This window comes from Mus musculus, chromosome 8 (assembly GCF_000001635.26).
Source record: "Mus musculus strain C57BL/6J chromosome 8, GRCm38.p6 C57BL/6J".
In the NCBI taxonomy this organism is placed as follows: Eukaryota; Metazoa; Chordata; class Mammalia; order Rodentia; family Muridae; genus Mus; species Mus musculus.
Window position 1 is genome coordinate 93,418,267 of NC_000074.6, and position 12,437 is coordinate 93,430,703.

A 12,437-nucleotide genomic window follows, 5' to 3' on the forward strand; every position below is an offset into this window, starting at 1 on the left:
CCTCCACATATGGAAACAAAACTTGAAGTCCCTTGTTTTGGATGATAGTGGGAATGGCTTCATAGAATGTTGTCATGATGCATCAAACTGCATCAAAACCAGATAAGAAACCTGAAAGCCCATAGTCAGGACATCAGCTGAGGCAGGCAGGAGTCTGGCTTCCTTTGCAACTGGGCGCAATGCCAAGCTGTGGTATCTTTCAGAATACTAGCTTAAAAAATAAGCGTGTCCCACATTTTGGGGGGTCTAGAGAGGTTCCTTGTGCTCTGGAGCCCCATTTCTTCCCCAACAGAAAGATTAATACCTGAACTCCATGGAGGTCGACTTCCACCATGAAGACAAGGTTCGATTGATGAATTCACTGTGGTACAAGTCCTCACTGATATGTCGTCTCCATCTGGCTTCAGGATCTGACTGAACCTAAGGTCAAGAGCAAACTCCCCTGATGAGGAAGAAATCTGAGTGGTTTCTGACTTTGACCTTGAATCACCACGTCTAGTGTGAATAAGAGATCCTTTGGCTTATCTTAGGATAATAACACAAGAACACCAACCAAGATTCCAGTTGACCTTCTTTTGGATATGAAATCAGAAGGCTGTTCCAGAGGAGTCCGCCAGGCATATGAGCAGAGACAACCCAAGTAGTCACTCTGTATGGCAGTTACCCCAGCAGCATGAACCCCTGAGCCAAAAAATTCAGGGAAAGTGAAATGCCAAGATGAGAGAGAAACCTATGTGCAGCCTGAAAAGCCAGCTAGGCGTTGGAAGATGGTGAAACAGGAACAAGGTGAAATAGATCTTGGTTGCAAAGTGCCTGGCAGGAGACGTGTAAACCCGAGAGAGAGAGGCAAACAACAAGAACAACAAGAGCATGGTGAGCCCCTCAGGAAGATGCTGCAATGAGGTGACATTTGTGCATGGTGGGAAGGGTCACAAGTGCCTCTACCACAACACAAGGGAGGGTCTTCAGTCACACTCCAGGAGAACTTATTAAGATTGATCAAACTGGTGATCATGTGGACCCTGACCACCACAGATCTCAAAAAAGTAAATAATAAATAAATAAATAAATAAAAACTCCTAGTAGATACTGACAGAAATATCAAAGGCTGTGTGGCAGCTTCATGGGTCAGAAACAACACCATTCAAGACAAAACAATCTGCCAGGACTGTCAGGGAATACAAGACAAAGCAGTCAAAGTGAAACCAGGAATTCAGAAGAGAACAATTCTTATTCTGAGAAGATAGTGAAGACAAACCATGAAAATGACAAAAGGGAACCCCGGCCACAGCCTATCTTTGTAGGAAAGCACGGGGACAATCTACATAGACAGTGTCGGCAATGGCCTCCCCAACAACTTCTCAGTACCACTACTTGAGACCAAGGACCAAGAGATTTGCAGAGGACAAAATGTCACAGCACACACGGAAAGAAAGTCAGAAGCTCAGGATGCCATGGGCCACAAGGTGAGAGCTTCTACCTGCCTTCAAACTCAAATGACTTGAGGAGACACGCAGATGCTAAAGGATGCCCAGTGGCTTACGCAGGAGTTCAACAATTCCCACATGAGTCTTCTCATAGAAAGTCATAATAATCAGGATGCCCAACAAGTCACATGTTTAAAGCCTTCTTTTACACAAAATTAAAGTGTGGTGGCTCCAGGTAAGCCCAAACTGGCAGGAGACAAAGGGAAACCTGGGAGAGATGCTAATGCAACAAGAGTGTGGCGAGCCAGTTTTACCCAGGCAGTAAAACGCTTTGCAAAGGAACTTACTCTGGTACTTATTCATTTGGATGTGCACTGGGACCTGGTGATAACAGGCCTATGAAAAAGAAAAAGAGTATTGTCTGCCTGCCTTGATGGCACAACAAATGCCAGATACCCTTGAGATACTCCCTGAAGCTTCTGGTGGGACACCTGTGAGACAGAAGGTGGAGGGGATGGGTTATTCCAGGGCAGACTAGAAGCAGATAGGATGAGCTCACTCTGATGAACCAGCCCTTCCTGAAGGAGGCCAGCTACTGAGAGCGTTTTGTGAATCAGGCGGGGGAATCCCTGAACCGCTTTGTGCTCAGGGTCACTTACCTTTTGTCTATGACAGTGTTCTTGGATCAAATTTTATGTTTTTCTTCCAAGGTCAGGTTCAGACGTGTCTTCCTGTGTTGCTATTAAAATGCACAGCTATTGGAAGTCAGTGTGTTGCTTGTAGACGTGATGAAGGAGTGCCAGTTTCCCCTCCGGGATTTAAAACCCTGTCCCTTTGAATGTGTGATGTTACCAGTAGGATCTATCTGGGTAGTGCATGCTTAGTCATGAAACAGTGACACTATTTTAGGAGCTTCTCACAACATTAGGAAATAGAAGCTAGGGGGAGAATGTACACCCCGGGGAATGTATGTTGGGAGTACACTATCCACGCCTAGTTCCTGTATGGATCTCTGCGTCCTGGTCCATTTCAAAGTCAAGAGTTGTAATTGAGGTCCCAGGTCAGAATAGACCTTAGAACCCTATGAGCCCAGGTAAGCCTTCCATCCCTGAACTGGTGAAAAGCTAATTAAATTTCCTTTCTTGTTCACCATTTACTCAAGGTTTTGTAGTTCATTTTCAGTTTAGCACAGGTTAGTCTCATACCTTGAGAGGGAACCTCGATTGAGGAACTGCCTCCATCAGATTAGCCTATGGGAAAATCTGTGTGAGCATTTCCTTGATAACTCATGTGGGAAAGCATGGTGCATTGAGCAATACTAACCCTTGGCAGGTTGTTCCTGGGTTATATAAGAGGGCTAGATGAAAAACTATAGCCATTCAAGGACTATAGCCAATCAATCAAACCAAGAATTAGTTTAATGAACTAATTATTCAATATCCAGTGCTTCTGGGTTAACTCTGAAAACATATACATACAAGCAGCACTAAATGAACCCAGCCAGATTTATGTAAATACTTTTTCTCACATTACTATATAAATATATGTGTGTGATGCATGTGTGCATGCATGTATTTGTGCATGTGTGTATACAGCAATAATAAAATAAAAGGGGACATGAATTTGTGAGTGGAGAGAAAGGTTGGAGAGAAACTAGGATAAAGGATATAAGTATATTTTAATTGAAAATAAAATTGATTTTCAAAATAGAGAGTACCAACTGAAGCAAGCCATGTGGAGCAAGACATCAAGCACCAATCCTGCCTTTGCTTCAGCTCCCACCTCCAGACTCCCGCCTTGGTTTCTGTGGTGGATGAAGTGTCACCTGTAACCAAATAAAAGCTCTCCTTCTCCCATTGCTTGTGGTCAGTGTTTTATCATGGCAACAGAGAAACACATGAATACAACTTGCTTCTGTATACATCCTGTTATTGACAAGCAAAAGTAAGCACTACAGCATAGGCAAAAGATGGGTTGTTACAAGACCAGGGAAAGGCACAGGTATCAGGTCCTGTTTGTTACTTTTTGTTTGTTTGGTTGTTGTTTGTTTTGATCTTCTATGTATATATATTACCTATCAAAGCCATCAATAGGAAAGCTAAGCCATGCTCCTTTAGGGACAAGCACTGCTTGCCTAGCTGTTTCTCTTCTATAACTCTGAGTAGCATGCCAATATGAACCACTGCAATTAAGTCATTTCAAAAAGTTTAGACGTAATGCTGCAGATACATAATCCCATCTCTCTGGTCTGGAGGTAAGAGTGCCACATCTCTGGGGGCATTCCAAGTTGCACATGAACACCTTATCTTAAAATTAAGGTTCTGATGTTCCTCCCACATCTAAATCCACACTCCCCTCTCTCCCCTGCTTATTCCACAGGAGCCCACAATTACCAAGGAAATTGGGGACACAGCATCCATATTTCTCCTGGAGAAAATGATCCAGGATAGCTAGTATTACTCTGTTTTTGTATCTCTGTCTTACTGAATCAAGGTAAGTTTAGCATTTAAATATTTTAGTTACGTTTCCAAGGAAACAAGTACAGAGACTGCATCTCAGTTGATGATGTATGTAAAACTCATTCTCATTTGAAATTTAACTTGTCTGTCTTCATAGAGGACTTAGATAGTGTTGATAGTGTACTAAATACCATGGTTGACATACCATGAAATTTTAAGCCATTTTCTGAATCAAATAATGTACCTCAGAATTAACTCCTTCTATGCCACTATACACTATTCATGGCTGCTTTAATGAGAAATCAATGTCGGTCCTCACCCATTTTCTGTAGTAGAAATTTGTTACTGTCTAAAAAGATCATTTATAGTTTTAAAGCTGTCAAAGTAAAATGTAAATTTAAATATAAGAATATACCAATATAAACAAACTCAAGGACAGCTTAAACATTTTCCTGGTTTTCTTTTGATGGAGGCTGGAAGAAGAAAGGAAATGAGGCAAGGAGAGGAGAGGAAGTGGAAGACAGAGGAAAAGGAAGAGGGAAGGAGGGGAAGGGAGGAAAATGAAAGAAGAGAAGAGATTAAACTCGTTACACATATGGGACATGATATATCAGACTTCACATTTCTTCAGTTTAAGAAAATTTTTAACTAAGGCCATCTCTTTGTTAGAGTCACCCCGTTCATTCCTGCCCCACCATCTCATCCAGGATAGACGATACGCTTAGTCCTACCCCCAAGTCCCTCTCTCCCAGAGCCTTAAGAGTGAGAGTAGCTATAAGAGTGGTACCTTTGCTTCCAGAACCAGAGTTAACTAGCTGGTAAGGCAGTCACATAGTTTGTGTACTTAACCAGTTTGTTGTTAGCACTGTCCTTACAACAATACTCTGAAAAATGTATTATTATCATGAATTTAATGGCAAAAAAAATGAGGCAAAATCAGATTAGGTCCATTAACCAAAGTTAACCAGCTGCAGAGTGGCCCGCCCATCCTAGCAGTCTAACTCCTAAGCCTGTGGTCTGAGCTGCTGCCCTCCACTAAACATGTATAAACCTGGTTACATTTCCTTCCTGTAGGGTGTCCTACCATATCTGAGCATAGGCAGCACAGGTTTTCATTGCTGTGAAGAGACACCATGGCTGAAACAACTCTTATGAAGGACAACATTTAATCGGGGCTGGCTTACAGTGTCAGAGGTTCAGTCCTTTATCATCATGGCAGGAAGCATGGCAGTGTCCAGGCAGACTTGGTGCTGGAGAAGGAGCTGAGAGTTCTACATCTTGACCTGAAATCAGCCAGGAGGAGGTTCTTTTCCATATTCTGCATTGCTTGAGCATAGGACCTCAAAGCCCACCCCCACAGTGATGAACTCCCTCCTACAAGGCCATACCTACTCCAACAAGGCCACACCTCCTAATAGTGCCACTTCCCCTGGGCCAAGCATATTTGAACCACCACAGCACCTGATGATAGAAGAATGACAGGGACAGTCAAAAAATGAATGGCCATAGAGACAAAGATGGGAACTAGAGTGTGTCTCAGCACATAACACTGTGTGTATTACTTCATGATATGATCCATGGGAACATTAGAGGAAATCAGATGCCCAACCAAAACTAAAATAACACGCTGGCAAAATTATAGAAAGGTAGATAATTATTTATAGACTAGGTATCTGAAGAACACAGATAGATGTTTATAATTAAAGCTCTCCAGGAGGAAAAAAAATACATTCTCTAAATCTATCAAATACAGAATTTTTGGTCACACATTTGGAAGTACCTGTGAACACCTCCAAAGCAATTGCAACAGATAGTCAGGAAAGCATACACTGACAATGTAGAGGCCTTCATGAACTTTCCCTCATAGTAACACTACACTATCAAAACTGTTCTTTAAAAAAAAAAAAAACTGTCCTTTGAAGGGGCACAAACATGTAGGAGTATCTTCTCCATGTCTACAAACACTTTCTGTACCACCTTGCCAGTCAGGAGCCACTCACTGTCTGTGATGCTGGAGAGGGACATGAAGGGACAGTGCAACCTAAGCCTGAAAAAAGGCTTACAAGAGAGATCATGGGAGCTGCACAGATGACATTCAGGAGGCCAGGGAGCTTCCCCCTGGGGCCCCGGGTCTCACAGAGGTGTTAGAACTGAGAGATTACTGGAGCCTCTTCCATGGGATCTGCCTTGAGTTGGTGCCTGAGAGAAGGTTATGACAAAGAGGGAAAGCCATCCTTTCTTCCTGCCTTTCTCTCCAAGTGTGATTTCTCATTGTACAGAATCCTCATGAAGAAATATGCTTGAGCCCTCACAAGTGTGAGCTTAGTAAATGTTTCTTCTTCATAAAATACCCAGCATGGGAGCATTTCACTGGAGCAACAAAATCTACTATAATTGTGTTAAGATTATTTATATTTTCTATTTCTTCAAGTCAGTTTTTAAAAGTTATACTGTTATAGAAATGTTCCCATTTTCTGTACCTTAAGTAGATTTAAAAAAAAATAAAAGCAGAATCTGTTTCTAAAAGGATAAGACACTCTGCATTGAGTGTAGAAAGTTTTTACATGTTTATTTTGGGGGCTGGGGTTATACTTTAGTTCATATAATGCTTACCTGGCCAGCATCAGACCATGGCTGATACATGGCTGTAACACAATTTAATTTACCCAGAGGAAAAACCACAACATGGGAATTATAAACAAAGTCTGTGCATTTAAGAAAGATTGCATAGGCAAAGCCATCTACAGTAATAGACAGGAATTAAAGATTGGGGAAGTGGAAGGTCACCACAAGCTACTAGTGACATGAAGAAAGGAATAAGGGGCGAACAAATATTGTCCTCTCATAGACATTGTCTGTTGGGAAGTCCTTAAGACCAGATGACAATTCTGGATGGGTACCTGAGAGAACAGCCTTTCTTCCTAAAAATCCAGTCTTGCCTAGCTGATGGTATTCCATTATCAGTACTGCTGGGAAGGGCTCTTCTCTCAGTCAGAAGGCCTTTCTCTATACTCAGAAAAAGACATGATTATCAGAACTCAAGGTGGCCTCATACTATGAGGCTTAGGGTATCATTTTCTGAGTCCCAGCAAAATAGCAATAGACTGACAAAGTGGCCAAATATGAGATTAATACCCCAAAGTCAATGTCCTTTTCTTTTCCTCCCTGAGTTTGGAGGGTCTGGCTATGCGACACAGGGTGGCTTCAAACTAACAATACCCTGACTTAGACTCCCAACTGCAGACACTACAGCTCTGTGTGCCTCATGTGGTCAACCTTCTCCATAATAAGAACGACCAGAAAACAGGATCAGAGAGATCACACGAACATCAGTGAGAAAGGTGGATCAGGACACTGGTGCAGTAGTACACATGTAAAGGACTCTATATGCTTCATATATCAACATATTATGTGTCAAAGGTATAAAAAAAAACTATCAAATCATAGTGAACCATTAAAGAAAACAAGTGACTAACTCTAAGCCATTTCTAAACTGTTGGGTAAAAGTGGGAAAAGGAGAGAGGGATGTCCCCCAGAGAGACACGTGTGGGAATCTCTAAGACGCTGACAACATCTGGTACTCACAGCTCAGCTTCCTCGAATTCCTTTAACTTACTCTAATGCCTTTACTCTAATCACCATGTTCTGTAACCTCCATTAATGTTTTAGGAAAAAATGGAAGGGAGAGAGGGAGAAAAGAAAGCATGTGTTCCACCTTCCCCATCCCAGTAGCCAAACTCAAAGGAAAACAAGCAAACCAATCTGTAACCACTAGGAGGGCGTGTCAGCAAACACACGGGAGATTATCAAAAACTCCAGTGCAAAGCACAACACTTAAACTAGAGGGGAAAGAACAAAAATTTTAAAAAGAAGCACAGAAAGCAAAAGGCTTAATCTACCTTAGTTAGGTTGCCTTCGATAGTTGACTATGTGAAAGGACTGAAAATACTTACTCATGTATTCAAGCCTTGATCTCACACGCATGTGCTCACCAGCCAATCATAGATCATTCTCCTCCTGATGGTGTGAAGGACGGCACTGAATTCCAGCTATAAAGGGTCAGATTCCAGAAGTCATTATAAGTTTAACTTAGGCCAGGGCTTTCAGAAACTTTCTTTTTTATAAAGAGAAACTGAGCCGGGCAGTGGTGGCACACACCTTTAATCCCAGCACTCGGGAGGCAGAGACAGGTGGATTTCTGAGTTTGAGGCCAGCCTGGTCTACTAAGTGAGTTCCAGGACACAGCCAGGGCTATACAGAGAAACCCTGTCTGGGGGGCGGGGGGGCGAAGAAGGAACTCGTTCTACTAATTTAACAGTGAAAAGTGCGCATGTCTGAAACAGCCTTCACACAATAAATAAGGCAACTGACCATTCAGTGTTCAGATTTTCAAAATGACTCCACAGCAAAATAGACTGTGACAGTATTTTCCCATTAACCAAATGATGTCAGTGATGGACGGCTTTAACGATGCCAACTGGATGAGAACTGAAACTCTGGGCTCTGCCTACCTTCCCCAGTAAATCACCAGCTGAAGGTACTTACGTTCCAGTCAGTTGTCCCACTGGTAGAGATAGGAGATCCAGCCTTGGGAAGCATCCTGAGGTCCTGGCCCAGTGGGTCTGATCAGGTGAGGAGTGGCTTATAAGATGCCCTGGGGGCTCTGCCAGACCTCAGTCAAAGCAACATCCGGCAAGTACCAGCAAAACTGGAGCACAATGACAAGCAGGCACACAGAGAAGCAAGGCAACTACTGTCATCCTTAACTTTGTCTTGACTTTCCTACTTGGCTATGATCTCTTTGTTGTTGTTGTTGTGTTTGTTGAGGACAGCCGCGCAAAGTTGGCCAGTGAGTGGTGGGGGTATCTCCAGGCTGCCTACTCTTGTGACCTCGGGGCAAATAATGGGATCCCACCAGCAATGTGCACCACAGTTGAGAGCCCTGGCGAGGACCGTGCCCCATCACCCGCCTCTCTGCCTTCCATCTTGCCTGCTATCTGGCTGGAATGCTACCACCACTCTCAATGACCAGTAGGCCAACGGGGTGACAGTTACCAATCGAAGGGCGAAGGAGGCCGCGGTGCTCGGATGTCCCAGGTTCAGCCCCTGTGGAATTAATGTGTAGAGAGCCTGAGCCAGGGGTACTCTTTGTTGCCAGGCACCGGGGCTCTTTCTTAGCCACGAAATGGCCGTTGCTGCCACATGGTGACCGTGACGACATCTGCACCCTGAACCGCCGCCTTCTCCACTCCCCCTCCCCCACTCCTTCTGCCCCTTGGCTGCTCAGTGCTGGGGGAGCACGTGCTGAACTCTCTGGCAAGGGAGATAATGACTTCTGCTGGCCTGGAGAACTTAGGCAAGGTGGGGTCTTGTGGGCGGAGGAGACAGCACTTCAGAGCTGACCGGATCTCTGCCATCGCCCTGGTCATCACTCTTGACTCCTGTAAAATGTATACCATTTGTGGCCAATCCAAACACCACCACCACCACCACCACCACCACCACCACCACCGTGCAGCACGTGACCTGGGCACAGGACCCCTTACTCCTCTGGGGCTCTGTAAAGGAACTACACTGAGAGACTCATCTAAACCTGAAGACAGACCTTTTTACTGCCTTCCGTGTGCGATCAGGCTCTTTTCCAGTGGTTGCCAGAGTTAACCTAATAGACTTCAAGATGTTGGACCCCAGTAGAAGACTGGACACTGAGTTGTGAAGGGCCTGGTTTAGGCTTTGCCCTAGTTGCTGTTCTATTGCTGTGAAGAGACACAGAGACTAACTTCTAATTTACATAGTTTCATTCTTTAGAGATACGTTTGCTTGATGGTGATATTCCTGGTGACATCCCTGCCTTTTTTAGGTGGCCCAAGTTTCCATAAAGAGAACATCATGTACCGTCTGACCATTTACCCTTGGAGCAAATAGGAGTATTCACCAGGGTCCTTGCAGGCACAAAGCACTTACTGTAGTATTTCTTTGGCCCAGTAGTAAATAATAGATATCTCTTCCTCTCCCCCTCTCCCTTCCCTGTCTCCTTCTCCCTCTTGTAGCAGATGGTATTCTCTTGCTAATTGTATTAACCCAAAAAAAAAAAAAAACCTGTTTGTAATGTCCATCACACATAAGCAAAAGGAAGCCTGTCCCCAGCTGGCCCTGGTTGGTAATAAAGAATTGCCATACAGCCAATAGCTGGGCAGAGGGAGACGGGGCACGACCTTTAGATTTGCCAGAGCTAGGGACTGGAGAAAAGGAGACAGAGAATGGCCATGACTCAGAAGGAGACAAATCAGATTTAAAGCTATAGATGGAAAATCATCTGAAATGTAGGTGAGAGGGAATGTGGCCTCCCAAAAGGGCTGCCCAAAAGTATCTTGGACAGCAAAGACTAGGGGGCTACCCAGAAGGAGCCAGGGCAGCAAAGATAAAATACAGAATTAGAGGGCATTAAACCAGGATTACAGAAGGGGAAAATGTGCTAGCCACAGGGAGTATTAGAACTGCTCGGCCTTTGAGCTAGCCAAGGCATTTTAAAAGTAACTGGTGTGTGTGTGTGTGTGAGTGTGTGTGTGTGTGTGTGTGTGTGTGTGTGTCTGTGTCTCTGTGTGTGTGTCTGTGTCTGTGTGCGTCTGTGTCTCTGTGTTTGTGTGTGTGTGTGTGTGTGTGTGTGTTTGTTTATGTCTGTCTGTCTGTCTGTGTGTGTGTGTGTGTGTGTGTGTGTGTGTGTGTGTGTGTGTCTTCCACTCATGAATCCAGCTATGCAGGTGCAACCTGCCAGCTCTACTAACCTTGGGGTGGTACAATAGCTTCCATGTGAGCACCTCTTGGAACACACAGGCTGGTTGTTTTCCCTCTCTAGGAGAAGCCTATCCACCACTGCTCCACGTAAAACATTTAAGAACTGGAAACCCTGCTCTTTCTTCCTGCTCACCTGGCTCATTTTATTTTGCAAGTTTGACCTGTAGACCTAAAAGGAAGAAGGGAAAATGTCTTTCCCCACACTGAGAACATGTTGTCTTGTGAAGTCAAGGGGTAGTAAGGTTGCATGTAGAAGTCAAAACCAGTAAGAGCTGGGACAGGAAGATATGGGCTCTCCCACAGACCCTCAGCCCTGTCCACAATCTGCCTTTACCTGTGAAAATTAAGATAATAAATTTTTGTTGTTTGAAGCCATTGCTCTTTTGGCAGTTTAAAAATCGCTGCTTTGGAGGTCTGGGTAAGACAAAATGTGCTTAGTTCACGGTTCCTGCAACGTAGGACACCCTTGTGTTCTTTGTCTGGTCTCAGAATGATGGGAGGGAGGTTTGGCCATGCTGCTGTGTACTGTGGGCTGGCCAACTTCCTTTTGTTGTCTACTAATGGCAATATCATCTTGTTCTCCATCCTCCTGGGTACCACTATGTTACTGCCAGTTCCTCTGGTTCACATGATGCTGCGGTGGCTACTTTTCATTTTGCCGTCTTCTGTACACGGGCAGAGCTTCTAACAGGAGGGTAACTTGACAGCCGCCGGGATGAGGAACCACAGTGCAGCCAGGGACCCTTTGAAGGGAGCCACACTGTAGTTGCAGGGAGCATGGCTCATTCCCTTCGTTGCATGTACTAAATTGTTGGCAAGTGTGGGTCTGCTACTTCATGCTCCACAGCAGAGCTTGAAGACACCTACTCTCCTACCATTGATTCCCGACTAGGCCATCTTTTGTTACATATGCAGCCAGAGCCACAGGTCCCTCCATATGTACTCTTTGGTTGACAGGAGCCAGATATAGCTGTCTCCTGAGAGGCTCTGCCAGTGCCTGACAAATACAGAAGTGGAGGCTCACAGCCATCTATTGGACTGAGCACAGGCTCCCCAAAAGAGGAACTAGAGAAAGGACCCAAAGAGCTGAAGGGGTTTGCAGCCCCATAGGAAGAACAACAATATGAACTAACCAGTACCCCCAGAGCTCCCTGGGACTAAACCACTAACCAAAGAATGTACACTTCTTGATGGCAGTTTATCTGTCTTTTTCCTTTCAGTGCCTGGAAGATGTAGAAGAGTGTTTGAGAGAGAGCCATGACTTGCTCAGGATAATGCCTCATGGGAAAAATGTCACCGGAGCCTTATGGTCTTCATCCGTTAAATAAGACAATTAAAATGAAGCAACTTCAAATCTCTTTACATAAGGAGATGTGTAGTACAATGTGTAGTAGTGGATGCAGTGCAAGCTGTTTTCACATAATTACAATTGTCCGTTAAACAGTTAAACTACTGAAGGGCTGAGACACTTCACCACCACTGTGACAAATGCCCCCTGCTTTGTGTCGCCAGTCATGTGGTAATGAAATGTCGATGACACAGATGCACTTTTTAATAAGCATTAAACACTAGTCTCACCAGCTCTAAGAGAAACCAGAATGCTTACAAGAATATCGCGAAAACCTTATATACAAATATTAAATCCTTCTGGACAAGGGGGACTTGATAGAAAATCCACCCCTTGTCAATGATGGAGCCTCATTCACTCCCAGGCTCCAAAGGCTGAGGAGTGAGAATTCTCCAAGGTCGGGACAGC

At 44.3% G+C, this 12,437-nt stretch overlaps 1 long non-coding RNA gene across 1 annotated transcript; it reads right to left on the reverse strand.

Annotated features, from left to right (window-relative positions):
* Positions 1-5,035: 5,035 nt before the first annotated feature.
* On the reverse strand, positions 5,036-9,111 carry Gm30132 (predicted gene, 30132). Its single transcript, NR_168707.1, has 5 exons — positions 8,942-9,111; positions 8,432-8,594; positions 7,840-7,935; positions 5,275-5,347; positions 5,036-5,169 (listed from the first exon to the last, which is right to left on the reverse strand). It is a non-coding gene; the product is annotated as a predicted gene, 30132 (long non-coding RNA).
* Positions 9,112-12,437: the final 3,326 nt, after the last annotated feature.